At 37.1% G+C, this 21,160-nt stretch overlaps 1 pseudogene; it reads right to left on the bottom strand.

Moving 5' to 3' along the window:
* Positions 1–758: 758 nt before the first annotated feature.
* On the bottom strand, positions 759–858 carry LOC122110494 (annotated as a pseudogene).
* Positions 859–21,160: the final 20,302 nt, after the last annotated feature.

The following is a 21,160-nucleotide window of genomic DNA, read 5'->3' as shown; positions in this document are numbered from 1 at the left end:
TGAAGCACAACTTGGAAGAAACTGCATTTGATATTGCCAAAAGAATAAGTATGTATCACTACCTCTTTGAAGTTGTGGAAAGCTGTACAAATTGTTCTCCAAATCCTAATGGTTTGGGTAAATTTCTTAAATTTCAAAATTTCCAGTCCATCCTATGTGTCCATACAAAATATTTTCACAATACAAAGCAACAGCAATATCTTACTTTAAAAATTCATGAATTCCATGGTATTCTTCCAAGTGAATTGCCTGACTTTGATGTCAATATACATTCAAGTTGTTTGTATACATCTATAATGTTTTCTGTAGCGTTTGTGATTTTTTAATAAGAAATAATTTTAACTTATCTGTTGAAATGAGTAGTACAGAAACTAAAGATATTTCTGGTGCTTGTCTGAAAAAAGTATATTTTAAAATATTTAGTATTCTGTTTGTATAGTATCCATAATCTAGTTCATTCTCTCCTAGATATAGTACTTTGAATTCAACATTGTTTTATAATATATAGGTTCATTAATGTGTCCTTTCAGATTGCATTCCATATAGAAAATGTTTAAGATTCCTTTAATTCCTAGGTCCTTATAGAATTTTATTTCTTTGGGATAAAATGAAAATGTTATCTAATTTCAAAACTTTTATAAAGGTTATGCAATGTAAAGGCCTTCATAAAAAGGTGAAGATTAAATGGTGTAAAACTAACTTTTATTCCTATGAATTACATGTATAATTACACTTGTATATTTGTAATCAACTGTTTAATAACTGTTTTTCATTTCTTCACAAATTTTCATATCATCCTTGTGCAAGAGCCATGTCAATCTCTGTATTGTAATTTGGGTAGATGTGCTGCTGAAGCATGTAGTATCCTGTAAATTTAAGTAATTAATGATGCAATCTTAAGACAGGCATATATCCTTGGTTGCCTATTTGTAACAGGGAAACCTTATTGTTTCCTAAATTTCTATTCATCTTATTTCTGTAAAATTCTGTTTTTGGTGGAAAAAACTTATATTGATTCTTCAATTGCTCACATTTGCAATTTTTGTCAATTACTTTTTAAAGTCTTTTTTATTTGAAATTTGATCATACTTTGAAGCCTTTATAGGTAGGTCCAAAGGTGATGGCTTTTCAAGTACTTATTCATCAACTGAGTTAGCTTTGTGGAGCTAAAGGATTCAAACTAAGCCTTGCTTAAGAGCTACTCTAAACTTCTCCAGCTTAAAATTTCCAAATTGAGGTCTTACTGGCACAAATGTCTGCCTTACCCTTTACCCTTGCTCCATGTAGGAACAGACCAACCAGAATATCTTACCCTGACAGTATAGCTTGTCTTACTGGAGCAAAACTAATCTTAGTTACAAGTGATCATAGAGAGATTAACAGTTCAGACAGAGCTGTTCAGACAGAAGGTATTTTTTCAAAATATAATTATTTATTATCCCTACCATTTCAAAAGTAGCTAATGCCAAGAAGGTGAAAAAAATTGTTCATATGCATGATTACCTAATGTCCTGGCCTGTCCACCATCCAACCAGGCAGGAACTTCACCACCGATTTTCTATCACCAAATATATTCCATAGCTCCAGGAGAAGTCCATATGTTTCTCCTCGTTATTAGGCCTTAAATTGGTAATGTTTTAATCACAATGTTTCCTCTTGTCTCTAAGCTGTACATCTCTGGATGGTAAAGCTTTAGCTCTAATTCTACCAAACACTGAGGTAGAGGTAATGGAATAATATTTTAAAACAGTTGACTTTGTTACCCTAACCACAAAAGAACAATGCAAAACATTTTCTTATATTACATATACTTATATAATTTATAATTATATGTGCTGCTTTTATATTTCACACAGTGAATCTTACTAAAATTAATTGATAATTTGACAAATTAGTTGTTATTTACTCCAATAAATAGATTGGAATATAAATAATCAGGATTAGAATATATATTGGAATATAAAAAAATCAATGCAATGTTTTCGTTATAAACTTGTCATACCTTCTAAGTGTTCTTGGTTTCTGAATTCACATGGTAAAAAAACAATTTTGTTTTCCTCTAATCTATAAGGGATTTTACTCTGCTGCTCTGTTTATTGCTTTAACTCGCTGGTCCCAAACTGTTTTTCTGCATATTTCTGAAGCATTTCTACTGATTATACTCAAATTTTGCTGATATGATGTCTAAAAGGTATTATTCTTCTACAGGACCCACGGGTCCTAGGATCCCAGGTCCCATTTATCTTCATCATCAGATAACTAGGGCAAGAGTTCTCATCTAGGCCCATGCAACATGCCAACAGAAAGTAACTGAAGAACCATCTCAATTTCTCCTTTCCTATATTTCAGGGCCCCAATTCCTTGAAATGCAGGAATTACCAGAAAGCAATTGTCAAATGCCAGGCAACTTAAAATGCAGGATTAAATCACAAAATGTTAAAGTGCAGTAATTGAAACTTTCAATTTTCAGATGACTATCCCATATGAGTGGACAAGACCACAAATGTCACAAGATTATTTGTAATACCCCTCTCGTAATGATTAATGAATGATTTCAGTCCAGCATCAGCAGGCCAAAAAATAGTTCCTGGAACGATAGATCCAAAATTGGTCTACAAATGCTAGGAATACTTGACATAGAGGTCAAATATAATTCAGAAAAACATTGAGAAGATCCTTAGTGCTTCAAAACACTGGTATTTCAGTAAAACTTGGTTCTATAGTATAAAAATATTGTCATTCTCAAACAAATGATAACCTACATTTAATTTCCTGAAAGTATATTCCTTTTCAAATAAACTTTTTAAGCTCACACTTGCCAAAGTAACACTTTACAAGTAGATAATATTTAGTGACGTTACAAGTTTTTCAAGTGTAGGGAGCAAGTTACAATAGAGTTGATTTATTTCCCAGCACTAATGCCAAACAGGTTCAACCATTCATTAAAATGTAGAAATAGTACCCCCCACCATTTGTGTTTTTCAGTAGGTGCATTCAAAAATTTGTTAAATAGATCAGCTTCCCATATTTCAAACCAAAACATTAGCTAATAAAGTAAATTTCATCACATAATAAATAGATTTTGAAAAGTCATTAATAGTTGCCTTATCATATGGTGTTTTATGTTTTCCCTATCTGTCTAACATAGTAAGAAATATGACTTTATGTCTTTTTTTAATTTTAATTTTAATTTTTTGTGAACATACTGTACAGAGGGTTTACAATTACATGGGCAAGATAATGAGTACATTTCTTATCAAGCATTGCAGCCTCCTCCTTTGTTTACCCTTCACATCCCTTCCTAGTGACTTTAAGTCTTAAATATGGGTACTCATCAGAGATTTGACAAACATAAAATTTGTCTTTTATTTCTATCATATTCCTCTACAGTAGTCAATTTTAGTTTTCTTCTTTTTCCAAAACTTATAGGTAGTAGAAAATATTATCCCATGTAAAATAAAATAATCATACACCATTGTACAAAGCCATTTACAAAACTGGTAGTTAGGAATACATTCTAAGCCCTTTTTTTTTTTTTTTTTTTGTCGGTCGTGGGGCTTGAACTCTGGGCCTGGACGCTGTCCCTCAGCTCTTCAGCTCAAGGCGAGCGCTCTACCACTTGAGCTACAGCGCCACTTCCGGTTTTCTGGTGGTTTATTGGAGATGAGAGTCTCACGGTCTCTCCTGCCCGGGCTGGCTTTGAACCGTGATCCTCAGATCTCAGCCTCCTGAGTAGCTAGGATTACAGGCGTGAGCCACCAGCGCCCGGCTTTCTAAGCCCTTTTTAAACTTTCATGTTGACTACAGATTAATCTTTCAAATGGAGGGGAATAAAATCATGTCTAGGTGCTTCATGTCTCCAGTCTTGCAAATTGTTACTTCAGATGAATGAATTATGGAAATATAAGCTGACATCAGTTCAAGTATATGTAGGATCTAAACTCCATGGAATGTATATAAACCTTTCAAAGTACTAGCAGACAGTTTAACAGAATGACTATCAGAAAGATGAAAACAGAGAGGAATAATAGTAAAGACATAGAATGAATGAAAATGGAACGAGGAACGAGTACAGCTAGAACATTCAATGTACACATGTGAGAAAGGACGTGGTAAATCGGAAATAAATCTTGTAGAAGGGGTTGGTTTAGAATGATAGATGGAGTGACTCTGATCCTGGAACATTGGAAAATTAGATGGACATATTTAATTGTAACAAATTTGCACAACCTTTTTAAATTCAGTGAAAAAACACAACAAAAAAACAAACACACACAAAAACCACAACCAAACAGCAATCTCTATAGAGTATGATTATGACCTCTCAAAATTTTAATTAGTTAATGAAGGACAATCTTGGGGAAAGCATACAAAACTGTTTAAAGTGGGCAGTTTGGGATAGAGGAGAATTTTTAACAGATTTAAATAAATTGTCTAAGGTTATAAATCACCTACATCTGCTGCAAATATTTTCTTCTGTGAATTCTCTTGGTCTGATCTGGACACTCCAGTCCTGAGCCACACTTGATAGCTTGTGAAGATAGAAGATGGAAGAAAAAAGATCAAGAACCCATTACTCCACTGGAGAGAAAACAGTCCTCTATGTTTTCTCTCATTTCTCTTGATTACTTTTATTCATAATTTTAAGTCAAGTGATTTGAATTATATTTTCCCTCTTTGTTCTGGCAAAGAAATTGTTCAAAGTAATTTACTAAATATTATTTGCCATTTTTTTCTATCATGATGTTTACTTGTCCAAGTGAGTCCATTAAACTTCCCCCTTTCATTTGGTTGCCACGGAAACCCAGCATCAATGTTAATGAGGACAATCTGTAATGTAAAAAGTTGTCTCCAAAATACCAGTCGAAGAAGCTGTGATCACAAATATTTAGCTATGTTTTTTCTTTTTTCGTTTAACTTGAAAGTCTTCTCGTGTCTAAAGTGCCCTCAAAAATAAGTACTCCACCACTTTTTGGTTCAATCACTTCTAACCTCAAAGATATACTTTGGTAAGAAGATGCTTAGAGGAAATCGAAGAATTCTCCACCTTTTATTATCTCTCTTCAGGCTCTCCTTAAATACCATATCAGGATCAGTGAAGTTATTCTTTACAAAATTATTTCAATATATTATCTTTCTCTTGGTCTTGCATTTGATCAGCAGAATGTATGGAAAAGAACAGAGTTAAATTATTCATACCTTGGATGACAGTGTCTGTTACAAAAGGACAATGCTCCCATGTCCTATTTCTCTGTCCTTCTCTTAGCTCTTGTCTGATTTCCAACTAATCACAGATTCATGGCTTCAAGTCTAGTGAAGGTGAAGGACTATAAGGACTTCCCCAATGCAAGCTCTTCATGGTTTCTCTTTTAAAACTCTTTTACTTGGATGTGGAATTTATTTTCATGTCTTCATTCAATCCGTTCTAAATTGAAGTGAGCTAAATAGGCTCTATAAAATCACCTTAGGTAGCAAAAATATTATGACAATGTATATCAAAATTTTGGCCTCCCTCCACTGCTGAAGCCAATATGCTTAGCTAGGGTTTCTAAGAAAGCCTTTTCTTGCCTTTTCCATTTGCTCAATTCTTTTCTGATCCCAAAACTTTTTGGCTTATTTAATAAGAGAAGTCTTAACTATCTCATGTTAATAAGGATACTATATTTTGTGAGCTACTAAGAAATGTGAAATCATTGGTTTAAAGTATCCAGTCAGATTTTCTTCTGTGTTTCAGTGCTTTCACGTGCAAAGACATTGTAGAAAGTATTACAAACAGAAAAGTCTAAACCCAGTACCTTCTTTCATTGTTGAGGGCAATTTCTCTCTAAATATTTGGACCCAAATTATCTTTTGCAAAGAATTATTGTTTGGTAATTAAAGTCAATTCAAAAAAATTGATGTCTTTTATTAAGAACTTTGAATTTAAATTCCACTACAACCTTGTTTCACACAGTAAGAGTAGATTTCCTCGGTAGGGACAATTCTCAAGGGAACCTACAGGGTTTATAGCAAGGTTTCTGAGGTTTGTTTGTTTAGTGTGAAAATGAGCCATCTTCACCCACATTGCTCACTCTCAGCTAATTCTCCATGGATTACTTTGCATGAAAGCCTATTTTCCCAAGCAATTTTAAATTTTCATAACAGGCTAAGTTGTTAAAAAGTTTGAACAATTTAAAATTTACCTGTCATTATTTTAAAACTCTTTTGAAATTCCTTTATTAGAACCGCGAATTCACCAATCCTAACTCCACCTTTATAATCAAAAACAGTTAACATGTTGTTTTCATGATATAGTGTCCACGAAACTATTATTTTGCAGTGGCTTTGTTATGCATATATATATATATATATATATATATATATATATATATATATATATAAGCTTAAAAGCTGATTCTGAGCAAAATGAACTCCAAGTTATGGAAACAGAGAGTATTATTTGCGGTTGTTGTTTTTAATGTACTATGTGATTTCTATTTTCTTTGGGGTTTTTCCCCTAAGCTTCATTCCCTGCTGTAATTGATTTTGGTAGCTTGTGTATTGTGTATATATTTGCCTTAATTAGGGATAGGAAGAGGAACAACAAAATGGTGAGACAAAGGACAAAGGCAAACCAATGCAATAGCAATACTCACAAGACAATATGTTGGAAATGTACATTACAACTTGTGAGGGGTATTGGGTTGAAGAAAAACTGTGAAGAAAATGAAGGAGGGGTAACAAGTTTGAAAAGTTATTCATTCACTACTTTAAAATTACTGTAACCCCACTGTACATCACTTTGAAAATAAAATAAAATTTTAAATATAAGCTGCATGAAATAAAAATTTCACTGTATTGGTATAGTAAATATTCTTTATGTAGAAACTTTTTAAAAAGCAATACTGTTTGGCGTCTAATTTGAATTGATTACCCCTTTTTTAATCAGAAGACCATCAACTTGAATGCTATCCAAATAGACAATATTTTCACAATATACTTTCCAATATTTTGAAAAAAGAATAAATATATTACTTTCTCATGCTAAAGGCGAAAACAGTTTAATTCCATGGAAACCTATAACTTTTAAAAGTAAATACGTTGTTAAGAAGACAGAATATATGTGTTCTTCAACATTCCAATGACTAGTAACTACTCATTTTCAACTTCGGAAGATTCCATACCTGAGAGATTCAAAACAGTACAGGCTTTCATGTTATGTAATTCTGCAATAGATGTATTTTCCAATGGGGTGTTACTGATTGAGAGTCAAAAGATAAATAACCACAATCTGGTAGAGGATAAAACTAGGTAGCATTGGTAATAATTAATTCTTCAAGAGTAAGCACTTGTTTATAACAATAAGCTATTATTTTTATGACCATCAATACAAATATATATGATATACAGTCATCCTAGTCCAACAGTTGCCAACTTTTAGGGTGTACCTCAAACTTCCCTTAATTCACATCATGAATAGCTTATCTCTATTGTTAAAAATTACAACTCTGCTAATGTGATGCAATATATGTTCTGGAAAGAACAGCACAATATACTGGGTTGCATCATTTCCCCCCCCCACTGTATTCTTGAGATCAGAACACTTACAAATATTATTTATATTTATACTTTTTTAACTATCATATAATTTCTGGATGCTAAGATCGGAAGATTACAGTTGAAAGCCCACCCAGGCAGAAAGATTCCCTAGATTCTTATTTATTTTATTTTATTTGTGAACACACTGTACAGAGGGGTTACAATTACATGGGCAGGTTAATGCATACATTTCTTATCATGCATTGCAGCCTCCTCCTTAGTTTACCCTTCATATCCCTTCCTACTCTCCTCCCACCCCCCCCCACCCAATCTTCCCCGCCTTCCCCCCACCCCCACACCAACATTGTAAAGTTCGTTTTCGACATGACAACTTGTACTTCTCATTGTTGCAACAGGTCCACCTGTATCCTTAAACGACTTGTTTTTCCCCATCTCTTCTACAAGTTATACTGACATCAAATATAGTGAAAGCAGGGGTTATACTGTGGGGGAGGGACATACAAAGCTACAAAGAGATAATCTTATAAATGCTTTAGAAACAAATGCATGAAAGGAAAAAATAATTAAAATACATATCTAAGGGTTCATTTTCCTAACATCACATTATCTGACCTTTTCCGCTTGACTCATACATATACTAGATATTGCAAATAAGGGAAATCATGGGACCTATGTTTCTTTGGGCCTGGCTTACTTCACTTAATATAATTTTTTCCAAGCCTTTCCATTTCCTAACAAATGGGGCAATGTCATTCTTTCTGATGGAGTCATAGAATTCCATTGTGTATATATACCACATTTTCTTAATCCATTCACCTAGTGAGGGGCATCAGAGCTGTTTCCATATCTTAGCTATGGTAAATAATGCTGCAATAAACATAGTTGTGCTGGTAGCTTTAGTGTGGTCTTGTTTGTAAACATTTGGGCAAATGCCCAAAAGTGGGATTGCTGGGTTATCGGGGAGCTCTATGTGAAGTCTTTTGAGGAACCTCCATACTGCTTTCCAAAGTGGTTGAACAACTTTACATTCCCACCAAAAATGAAGTAAGGTTCCCTTCTGTCCACATACCCTCCAGCATCTATTGTTATTAGAGTTTTTGATTTTTGCCATTCTAACTGGAGTGAAGTGGTATCTCAATGTTTTTTTGATTTGCATTCCTTTTATGGCTAGGGATGTTGAGAATTTCTTCATGTGTCTATTGGCCATCCTTCTTTCTTCTTCAGAGAAGTTTCTCTTTAAGTGTTTAGCCCACTTATTTATTGGGCAGTTGTTTCTTTGAGGATTTGTTGTTGGGGGATTTAATTTTTTGAGTTCCAAGTATATTTTAGATATGAGACCCTTGTCTGTTGTATGTCTAGTGAAGATCTCCCATTCCGTGGGCTTTCTATTGATCTTGCTAGCTATGTCCTTTGCCATACAGATGCTCTGCAACTTCATGCAATCCCATTTGTCCAACCTTTCTTTGATTTGTTGTGTTTCAGGGTTTCTATTAAGAAAATTTTGGCCTGAGCCAAGGAGACATAGGGTTTCTCCTATTTCATCCTGTAATGTTTTCAGAGTGTCTGCTTTGACTTCGAGGTCTTTGATCCATTTGGAGTTGATTATGGTGCAGGGTGATATATAAGGATCTAGCTTTAGTTTTCTACAAGTAGTTAACCAATTTTGCCAGCACCATTTACTAAAGAGGCTGTCTTTCTTCCATTCTATTGTTTTAGCTCCCTTATCGAAGATTAGGTGGCTATAGGTCTGTAGGTTCATTTCTGGGTTTTCAATTCTATTCCATTGGTCCTGAGGTCTGTTCTTATGCCAGTTCCAAGCTGTTTTGATTTCTATGGCTTTATAGTATAGTTTGAAATTTGGTATTGATATTCCTCCAGCAGTGTTCTTTCCGTTGAGGAGCGTTTTTGCCATTCGGGGTCTTTTATTCTTCCACATGAATTTTTGAATTTCCTCTTCTATTTCCTTGAAGAATGAGGTTGGAATTTTGATAGGTATCCCGTTGAATTTGTAGATAGCCTTGGGAAGTATTGCAATTTTCACGATGTTAATCTTTCCAATCCAGGATCATGGGAGTTTTTGCCCCTTTCTAAGTTCTGTTTTAAATTCCTTTTTCAAGATTTTAAAGTTTTCATCATAGAGGTCCTTCACTTCTTTGGTTAAGTTAATTCCTAGTTATTTTATTTTTGGGGGGGGGGTATTGCAAATGGAGTTGCTTTCCTAATTTCAGCCACACTTTTCTCATTGTTGGCATACAGAAAAGCCATTGATTTTGGGGGGGTTAATTTTATACCCCGCTACTTTGCCAAAGTTTTTAATCAGCTTGAGTAATTTGGGAGTGGAGTCTATTTCCCTAGATTCTTATCTCCAATAAACTTATCAGGAAAAGCTAGACGCAAGTGGCAGTGAGAATGAAGTGGTAGGGCACAAGCCTTGAGCATAAACAGGCTCAGAGACAGTGTCCAGGCCCCGAGTTCAAGCCCTAGGCCAAACCATTAAAACAAAAACAAAAATAAAAACAAATCCCATACCTAACATTTTTCTCGTGTGTACAGTAGCAAATAATTAAGGAAATTGCTTCCTGTGTTACATACAGGTAGAAGAGAGAAGATGTCACACGATTATTCTCTTCATAACATGTTATACCAAGGATTCCAAAAATTGCTCTTATTCTAAATTTATAAATTAAAATCAGCAGTTTGTTGGCAACTCTGTGTACAACATTCACATTTTCATTTTATACATGAACTGTTGGAATTATCTGTTAACTAAGTTCTAATTATAACTCTCTTGAAAGAATATTCTAGGCAAATAGAAAGCAAAATAATTTGTGAATTTGTCAATTAAACCCTCTAATTAAAAAGAATTTTATAGAATCCTATAGAGTATAAAATTACAAAGAAAACCAAAATATTTATTTTAAATTTAAATTCTAATTTAGCAATATCTTTAAAATCCTACATTAGTCAAACTTTGTTATTTTTCCAGGCTTAAGCTTTTGTAATCCTTCATCATTTCTTTGGGATACAACAGAATGATGATAACTAACTTTTTCAAATTTTGGATGGGAATCATGAATCATTTTGCATCTAGGAATGTTCTGTAATGAAGAGAGAATTTAAAATTCAAATGAGGAGTAAGTATGGGTTGTATTTCTTCAGGAAATTTGACTTCTCAAAACATAATGAAAAAATTAGCCCAAACATCCAACTATGTATTCCTTTCTTGTTTGTTTTGTTTTATTAAGACAAAATTATACTACCTGGTCCAGGGAAGGTATCACTATGTAATTCCATTATCTAATCTCCTGTCTTAATTTCATTGCTAGAATTCTAGGCTTGTATCAAATTGCCCTGTCATAGTTTCTTGGTTTATTTAATCTAGATACAGACTACCAATTCTGAACTTCTCCAGTGATATTATACACCAGAGTGACTGCTTAGACTGTTTATCTACTATTTTTGAAGATGTTCTAGCATTTGACACAGGATATGAACCTTTTCAGATGCACCTGCGGGTCATTCCTCCATTGATCCGATCCTTTAAATAATGATTTTTGACTCTCTTACTATCTCTGATCCCTACCAATGTAATATTCTCAAACTTATTTGAAGGAAGTTCACTTGAGGACTTTCTAATATTAAAAATTATCACTTGATTCTAGTCTTATTCAGGATATGTATTCTGTTGTTTTCTAACTTTTCTACACATTCTTGGAGTTGTTTCATTTGTGTATTTGTTTGTGCACATATAAGTGCCTCTGTGTGTATGTGTATGTTTGTATGTATGTATGCAAAAGCCTCAAGCTCTTATTCAGCAATCTTGCTCATCACTGATATTCCATCACCTGAGCCAATCTTCCAATCCAGCTTTTAACTGCTTAATTTTATATACTGTTGCAAAGAGTGTCTGCCCAGGTTGGATTCAAACTGAACTTCCCAGACTCCTTTACATTCTTATGTTTAATTTCTTTAGGAGTATCAACTTTTAAACTACAAACATTTTTGTGAGGGTAATGTCTAAGCTGTAGCCCAGATTTTTAACTCAAGAATTCTTTTTTTGTTGTTTTGGTGTGGAGTCCGCTTATGGACCCTGAACTCTGGGCCTGGGCTCTGTCCCTCAGCTCTTCGTCTCAAGGCTAGCACTCTACCATTTGAGTCACAGCACCAATTTTGGCTTTGTTCTTTTTTGCTTAAGTGGTGCTGAGGAATCGAACCCAGGGCCTCATGCATACAAGAAAAGCGCTCTACCACTGAGCAACCTTCCCAGCCCCTAACTCAAGAATTCTTGTAAAGATAGATGAACACACACATCACATATACTGAGTGTTCACTGTTAGGAATGTGATCGTAATCTGGGTCATGGTGAGATATGAGGAATGAGGTTCAAAGCCAGCCCTGGTAAGAAAGTCCAGGAGACACTTTTCTCCAATTAACTAAAAGAAAACTGGAAATGGCACTGTGGATCAAGTGGTAGAGCATTAACCTTGAGCTGAATAGCAGAGAGACAGCTCGCAGGCCCAGAGTTCAAGTGCCAAGACCACCGCCAACAAATGTGTGTGTGTGTGTGTGTGTGTAAAGATAAAAAAGAAAAGTGATCTTAGCCACCGATTCACTGCTAGCATAATCCCTGCTCTCACAAGATGGACATTTTTTCCAGTTAAATCCATGTTCTTATATTTGACTTGCATTGGAAAAAAGAATTATTCTTCCATTCTACTTTCTACAAAGTTGCATGATTAGCAAGCATGATTTAGAATGGGAGTGGCCTCATACTTCAGGTTCCACGAAGGAGTCTTTCTTTCTCTATATCACTCCCATAAATCTACATACTGGACTTGGCATTATTGTTTCAATGTTGCCTTATTTGTAGTCTTCTATACTGCATTGAACCTTTATACTTAAACCAGAACTTCTCTTTTTCCAATTATTGCTATTGTTTCCCTTATGTTATCTCATGTACACTTGGGAAATAATGAACAGCATGTACACTCACAAAAATGAATGTTCTGAAAATCTTCTTCCCATTTAAAATTCGCCTTAATTTACAGAGAACTTACAAAGTTTGAACTCAAGGTACTCATGTATAATGTATTTATAAGTAATATAAATTTCTTATTTTCTCTTTACTAATTTGTCTCTGAAACACGTGTTACCTCAGATCCATAGGTGTTCTAGTGTTATTTCAGTGAAGCCAGATAATATTCATTACACCTCAAGCAACACCATCGATTGTTACTAGATGTAACTGTTACTGGATGTGGAAACTGACCCCAGGAGAGGAATGGAACATAGAGGAATAACAAAGTTCAAGTTACCTTGTGCTTTCCTTTTTACTGTACAAGAAAATTATCCCAAGGCTTGAAGGAAACTCTGTCCTTGGCTTTTTCGAGTGTGTTCTTTACTCATATAAAATTTTTCTGTAAACTTCTAGTTCAGAGTGTTACAAAAAGAAATAATGTACCATTTGAAGGCCAGCATAGAACAAAAGGAAATAACGTTGTGTTTAAAGTGTTCTGCAAAGGAACAAAGACATGGAGGTTTTAAAGTGTCTTATGGATGGATATTTCACCCCTGAGATGATTCTCTTGATGCAGGAGTCAGTTATCAATTCCTTTAGTCTGGTCCTGAGTTCTCCAGAGCAATAAGGATTCCAAAAAATCAGGATCCAGCGAATATGATCAGCAAAAGAAGCCTCTTCTCTGACCAATACTCCTTTAAGGAGGGTCCCAAAGATATATCTGGGAATTTTGTTTGATTGTTTGTTTGGTTTGTGCTCGTTATGGGGCTTAAACTCAGACGCTGGATCCTGTCCCTGAACAGTTGTCTTCCTGCCTACCTGCCCCCAAAGCTAGTACTCTACTACTTGAGCCAAAACTCCACTCCTGGTTTTTTGGTGTTCAATTTGCGATAAGAGTTTGACATACTCTCATGCCTGGTTTGGCTTTTAATTAAGATAGTAAGAAAGCTAAGTGACATTAACTGCATAGACTTCTCTTTTGAAACAAGAAATATTAGATGAAGTTTATTGTAAAGCTAATATTTGACAATTTTTAAAGAAGAGAATATGTCTAGCAAAGAAGCCATAAATTAAATAACTCAGCAAAAGTAGGTGCACTGAATCATTTTGAAATTATTTTTTTCTGCTTGGGAAGATTATTGATCTTGTTCTTCCTTTGGGGGAAACTTAAGGTAATATTTGTACTTTTTGTTGGTTGTGGGGCTTGAACTCTTATCCAGGGTGCACTCCCTCAGCTCTTCAGCTCAAGTTGAGCACTCTACCGCTTAAGCTACAGCACCATTCCCGGGTTTCTGGTGGTTAATTGAAGATAAGGGTCTCATGGACATTCCTGACCAGGCTGGCTTTGAACCACAATCCTCTGGTCTCCTGAATAGCTAGGATTACAGGCGTGAACCACCAGCACCCAGCTCATATTTGAGTTTATGTGCACTGAATGATACTATGTAGACAAATAATGGAAATTTGAATCAAATGATGGCATTGCAGCTTTTCAGAAAATTTGAGGTGGCAATAAATATGTCCTCCTTTCCATGTTGTTTCATTAATGACTCATGAGCTACGGGACCCTTACATTAGCATCCTCTGCCATCTGTGTAGGTGTATGTAGTATCATGAAATGTTCATAGAGAAATAGAGAAAGACAGATTTTTAGAAAGCAAAGAAGATAAGGTAAGAAAAAACAGCACAGAAGGAGATACCTTTATTACACAGAGATTAAGAAGTTGCCAAAGAGATTTAGAATGCTAAAGGTAATGAGGAATAAGACTAGTTGATAAGTATGTGTTCAATAACCAAAAATGGTTCTGTAAAACAATTTCTGGTATACCTTAGTTACTATCATTCATTCCTTTACTCTGGAGTTATTCCTTCTCTTCTGTAAGAAGTATTAATTTGCCTCTGCCCTTTTGGTGCCATGACTAACCAAAAATATTTCCGAATCTCACTTAGACTACCCATCTCATTGTGATTAGCAGTGATGATTCAAAAGCCTGGAATGCTTGAATTTCCAGAATTAATCTTCACCTGACATCTAAGCATAGTCAAGCCATTAATTGCTGTGTCCTAATGAACAAACCTTTTTTTTCAAAACAATATCCTAATATAAGTAAAATACATGAATTAGGAACTATTGTCAGGTGTCAGTATGGCAGGAGCAATTATATATTCCAAGTATGGGTTCTTTGTTTTGCATTTACTAAATAAATGTGTTTTTTTTTGTTGTTTTTTTTTTTGCTTTTCTGCTAAAGGCTATCACTGTACAACTTGAGGCACCGCACCACTTCTAGTTTTTTTTCTGTTTATGTGGTACTGAGGAATTGAACTCAGGGATTCATGCATGCTAGGCAATCACCATATCATGATTCCACATTCCCAGATCCCTAAATGACTTTTTTAAGTTGACATTATATTTTCATTCAGTAACTGTGTACCATAATTTTGGCCAGGTGCTAGAAAATAATGTAGAAAAGAATACAATATAATAAATCCAGTAAGGCTAGATGGACAATGAATAACCCTCACAGTTTGCAAGGGCACAGAGGGCTTACCTCATGGAGATGTTTTAACACGCTGAATGAGACATCTCCTGACCCACAACCCACCTCCATAATGAGTGGGCCATCGTGGGTTCCAGCCACTTGGGAACATTGGGCCACCTCCTACAGCAATCATTCTACAAGTTCCTGAGGGTGCGTGGGTTCCAGCCACTTGGGAACATTGGGCCACCTCCTACAGCAATCATTCTACAAGTTCCTGAGGGTGAGAGTGAAAATGAGAGGGAGAGAGAGAATCAGAATTACACTTAAATCTGGTGCCAGTGGCATAAAACTCTAATCCTAACTAAATAGGATGCTGAGATATGAGGATCATGGTTCATAGACAGCCCAGACAGGAACCTTTGTGAGAATCTTATCTCCACAGAACCACCAGAAAACTGGAAGGGGCACTGTGGGCTCAAGTGATAGAGCACTAGCCTTGAGCTGAGGAGCTCTGGAATAGTGCCCAATCCTAGAGTTCAAGACACATGACTGAAAAGAAGTGGACTTCCCACGACAAGAAGTGAACTGAATAGCACCCATGGTTTTAAGGAGCATGGTAGAGAAGACAGGCCGAGCATCCTGTGAACTTGAGGTCATAAGTAGGTCACGTGGCTTCTCTGTGCCTCGGTTTCCCCAGCTGCAAAACTGAACAAAGTGAATGATCCCGTTCCTCATGGGTATAGGGTAATAATGAAAGTGAGCCATGTTTCAGTTCATAATCCCACGCCTGTTGCATGATTAATAACAGGCCCCACCTGAGCCCTTTCTGGTATCTTCCTCTCATATGTTCACAGAATTGCCAAAACATTATCTGAAGGCCACTCCCTCTCTGCCTAGCCATTCTCCAGAGATCTCTCTGTATAAATCCCTTGTTTCCTCACTTCTGTCCAGTGAGGAGACTGAGGTCCAATGGTGGAGGCCCTACCAAGAGCTTTAAGAATCTGCTGCTGTGGACTGAGTTTGGGATAATCCATCTAAACCGATGACTGAGCAGGACACCACACATCTACCATCCCAACTAGAGAGGACCAGGCCTGGTGGAGCATACCTTTCACAGGTGGACCACGATACAGCCCAGCCTGAGCATATATTTAGTTTCTATCTGAAAAATGCTCAACACAGAAAGGTGGCTCATCAGAGCAGGGGAAAGGAAACAAGTAGGGGGGTCATGGTGCCCCCAGAGGGTGTTTGACACAGGTTAAATTGGTGTTGGGGTGGCCACTCACCTGTGCTGCTGAGAGAAGCTGTTGGCAGCTGCTCCAATTGGGGTATCAGCGATGGTGGCCACATTGCGGACACATGGGCCCAGAGCAGAAGACTAGGAGCAGGGACCAGGTTGGGGACATAGCCAGGCTGGCAGCATGCCATTGCCTGATGTTTGAAACCTTGCACCGCGTGAAGGGAGGGAAGGGGCCGGATGGGGGTGGGAGCATCAATTTTCTACTATGCTCCAAAGTCACCTCGAGTCTCTTCCTCACCACTCAGCCACCTCTACCTTCGTCAACTGCTAGTAGTGGTGTAAATTAACAGAGGGAATCCCAGTGCTACCTGGTAGCATGGAATGTGGGCATGGCCACTATTCTTGTATCCCATTGGTCAGAAAGAAGCAAGAAAGAATGGGGGTGTGGCCAGAATCCTGTGAAGCAAGCAGCATGGCCAGAGTCAAGATGACAGTGGTGGGGAGTTCCGGGAAGATGGCGGAGGAGAAGCTGGAGGCAAAACAAGCTCTCGCATAGAAAGAAGGTTTAGAGTTCCAGTGAACAGTCCTAAGCCAGAGAATCACACCAAGTGTGCCATCATTGGACAGAGAGGGAAAATCCAGGCAAGGAGACAGATCAGCAGCAGCAGCGGAGGCGGCAGCGGCGGTGGTACCGTCATACCTGAAAGAGAGAGAGTCTGGGATGAAAAAGCCAGACACAGGGGGTGAGGGAATTCGACTCAACACCAGCAAGATCCGACAAGGAGCAGACATCTTCATCCTGCAGTTCGCAGACCAGAGATGACCCAGGAACAAAGACTCAGCGTGAGTAGAAACCTGATGTCCTCACTCCTTCTCAGGGAGCAGAGGAGGGAAGGCAACCCCCCCCCCCCCAGTGCCAGAGATCTCCCTCTTGGATACCGACAAAGCTCGGCGGAGCTGCTAGCTCCAACTCAGGCCATGGAATAAAACTAAGGTCATTTAGCAGGTCACAAGAACTTAACGGCACCGTGACCTGCCAGAATCAGCTCCACCCAGGGAAAAGTCACCCAGTTTGGGGGCCAGTCCTAGGAGTGGCTTTCTTCACTGGGTAATCAGAGCCAGAGGCTGCCCCTCCCTTTAGCAACCTCAACATCAGTAAACAGAAACCCTGAGAGTGGCTCCAGGCTGGGCTCTGTGAGTTTCTCAGAAACTAGCCCCTGGGAAAAGCTACTGTTTGCTAAAAGGCCTCAACTCTACCCAGAACCTAGCCTCATCACAGCATCTCCAAACTTGAGTAAAAAGCCATCTCCCTCTTTTGTGATACTCAAAGCACAACCCCCTCCCATTGAACTAACTTGGGAGGAGGATCACAAAATCCTTGGTAAAGCAGAGCATTTTTCTGCCTGTCCAAACAAACTGACTTAAGAAACCAACCAAGCCACAGGACCACAAGAAGACCAGAGCCTCCAAACAGAGGCAGCTTACAGACACAAGGGAGATACATGATTTTTCCCAACGCTCCCGAAAAGAATCAACATTTTTTTCCTCTTCTTTTTTTTTTATACCTTTTACAATTTTTTTTTCCTAAAACATTTTTTAATCTTTAATTTTTACCTTTTTGAAAAAAATTGTTTTCTAGTAACATTTTCCCCTTATAATCTTTATTTTAGGGATACATGTGTGTGTGTGCATTTTTCTTTCTTTCTTTTTTTAAAAAAAATTTCGTTTTGTTTTTTGCTTAGCTCTACTGAACTTCTGATTTTTTTTTCTTTCTTCCTTATCCTTCTCACCTTTTCCTCTCTATTGTTCTTAATTATGGGACTTAATTGTTGTTCTGCCCATCCTCAGATAAACCCGTAGTTGACTATTAGACCCTATCCCCCTTGTGTACACACTTAATCCACAAATTTATTACTCAATTCAAAACCTCTGATACTTAAATTTCCTAACAGCAGTACTCCCTCTTTATACCTATATAATATTTAAGTATTTTTATTTTTAAGTTTTTCACATCTCCTTTTTATCTCTCCCCTTCTCTCATTATATCCACGTACTTTGAATGGTTTTTTCTCGTTTCTGCATATTATTAATTTTTATTTTTCTATTTTTTCTACTCTCTTTTTTCTCCTTTGTCTTTCTTTTTGTTTTCTCTCTCTCTACTTTCATCCAATACAACCTATTTCCTGCTTTGAATCTAGGACTTAGTTAAGTTAACTCTCCCTGTACCTTCCCACATCACTTTTTCCTATTTTTTAACCACATCTCTCCCTAACCCTAATAATTTCTGGTTTACCAAATTCTTCTTTGCGGTTTGTAGCCCATTAATATATAGTTGTTTGATGCTGAATAGAGGTATCTGTTGAACTAGATTGTAACGGCAGACTATTGACTATGCAAATTCAGACTGGTTGATGCTTGCCCTAAGTTAGTGTTCTAGCACAAAACTGGTGTTACTTTCATCCCAAATGGGCAGAGTAAGCCGGAAAACCACAAGAAAAATGGCATGTCCGTGTATCTCCACTCCTACTCATGATAATCATGGGACAGAACAGATAATGAATAATTGAGAGGATAGTTGCCAAATAGCTCTAAAACACTGCTGGCAAACATGATACCTGAAAAGATTGAAAACATACAAAGAACTCTGTATGAGCGTGATAGGGAGAGAGAGGAGGCAAACAAAAAGTCAATGCAGGGAAAGATTGAAAACCTACAAAGGCCTGTGTATAAGCGTGAGGGGGATAGAGAGGAGGCAATCCAAAGGTTTATACAGGAATATCATGAGCGTGAGGAAGCTAATCAAAAACTGATACAGGATTTGCATGAGCAGCTTGACAGTACTCAAGGAGAAAGGCAGAATGGCGTGAACAGGCTGAGAACACTCAAAGAGAACTATAAGAATGGGATGAACGGGAGGAAGCTAAGCAAATAGTAATACAGGGATTGAGAGAGCAAGATGAGAATACACAAAGATCACTAAAGGCATTCATGGGATCCATTAACAAAGAGCTGAAGGAAGTTAGGGAGACCACAAAGGGAATGCTGAATGGAACCCAACAGAAGGAATGGGAGTCCAAGGAAACCATAACCAATCAACGAACTGATGTGAGAATAAAGACTGAACACCAAATAAAGGAAGTAAAAATGTCCATACAAGATCTAAAACAAAGCTTCAACAAAGAACTTGAAGCCATCAAAGCTGACCAATTAGAAGGAAAAGAAATAAAAAATAGTAGAAAGTCTTGACAGTAGGTTCGTCCTTGCAGAAGATCGAATCTCAGGGATTGAAGATAACCTAGATATTATAGAGAAAGAACATACAACCATCCAAGACAAGTCCAAGAAATATGATAGATCTATCCAACACTTGGAAGACACCATCAGAAGGCCTAATCTAAGCATAATGGGTGTAGAGGAGCACCTAGAAACAGAAGTTAATGGTCTAGGAAATTTGTTTAACAGGAACTTAGCAGAGACCTTCCCAAACATACAAAAAGATGGGCCTATTAAGATACAAGAAGCTTTTAGAACTCCAAATAGACCAGATCAGAATAGGAGATCCCACCGTCACATTATGATCCAAACAGGATCAACTCAGACCAAGGAAAAGATCCTTAAAGCTGTGAAGGAGAAAAGATTAATCACCTATAAAGGGTAACCATTTAGAATCACCTCAGATTTCTCAGCAGAGAAAATCAAAGCAAGAAGAACCTGGAATGATGTATTCCAAGCCCTAAAAACAAACAACTATCAACCAAGAATACTGTACCCAGCTAAACTCTCCTTCATAACTGAAGGCCAAATAAAAACCTTCCATAGCAAAGAAAAATTGAAACAATACATCTCCACCAAACCAGCCCGACAAAAGATTCTTAAAGATATCCTACACATTGAAAACCAACAAGACCACAATAAAGGCCAAGAAACTGCACCCAAACTGAGAATCTAAGAACCATAGGAAGAACCCAGTGTTTGCAACACCAAAGAAGGTGGATAACATGGCAGGAACTCCCAAATATCTCTCAGTCCTATCTCTTAACCTTAACGGATTTACTCTCCAATTAAGCCACATAGACTGTCTAGTTGGATTAAAAAACAGGATCCTTCTATCTCCTGCCTTCAGGAGTCACATCTTGCCCGTAAAAACAAACACATTTTCAATGTTAAAGGCTGGAGCAAAATCTACCAAGCAAACGGCCCCCATAAACAGGCGGGAGTTTAAATCCTAATATCAGATAAAAAAAGACTTCAAATTAAAATTCGTGAGATGAGATAAAGAAGGTCGAAACATACTAATTTAGAGATTTCTCCTACAGGAGGATATTACAATTCTAACTATCTATTCGCCAAACAATGGAGCACCCAAATTTATCCAAGAAACACTACTTTCCCTCAAATCCCACATAGATCCAACGACATTAATTGTTGGGTATTTTAACACACCACTCTCCCACTAGATAGATCAACTCGGCAAAAACTCAACAGAGAAACCACAGATCTAAACAGCTGCATAGATCAACTAGATTTAACAGACATCTACTGAATATTTCAACCAGCAGCACCAGAATACACGTTTTTCTCAGTAGCACATGGAACATTTTCTAAAATAGACCACATTTTAGGCCACAAAGAAAATTTGTCCAAATTCAGAAACATTGAAGTTATACCTTGCATTTTCTCTGACCACAAGGGAATAAAATTAGAACTCAACACCAAAAGCCACCAAAGAAAGTCCGGTAAAACATGGAGGCTGAACAACACACTGCTGAATCACGAGTGGATCATGGAAGAGATTAGAAAGGAAATTCAAATGTTCATGCTATTCAACAAAAATGAACACACAAATTACCAGCTCCTCTGGGACACAGGAAAGGCAGTACTCAG

This window comes from Dipodomys spectabilis, unplaced genomic scaffold (assembly GCF_019054845.1).
Source record: "Dipodomys spectabilis isolate Male_0828 unplaced genomic scaffold, ASM1905484v1 ptg000078l, whole genome shotgun sequence".
NCBI classification, from domain to species: domain Eukaryota; kingdom Metazoa; phylum Chordata; class Mammalia; order Rodentia; family Heteromyidae; genus Dipodomys; species Dipodomys spectabilis.
This window is presented reverse-complemented; position numbering and strand designations above follow the sequence as displayed.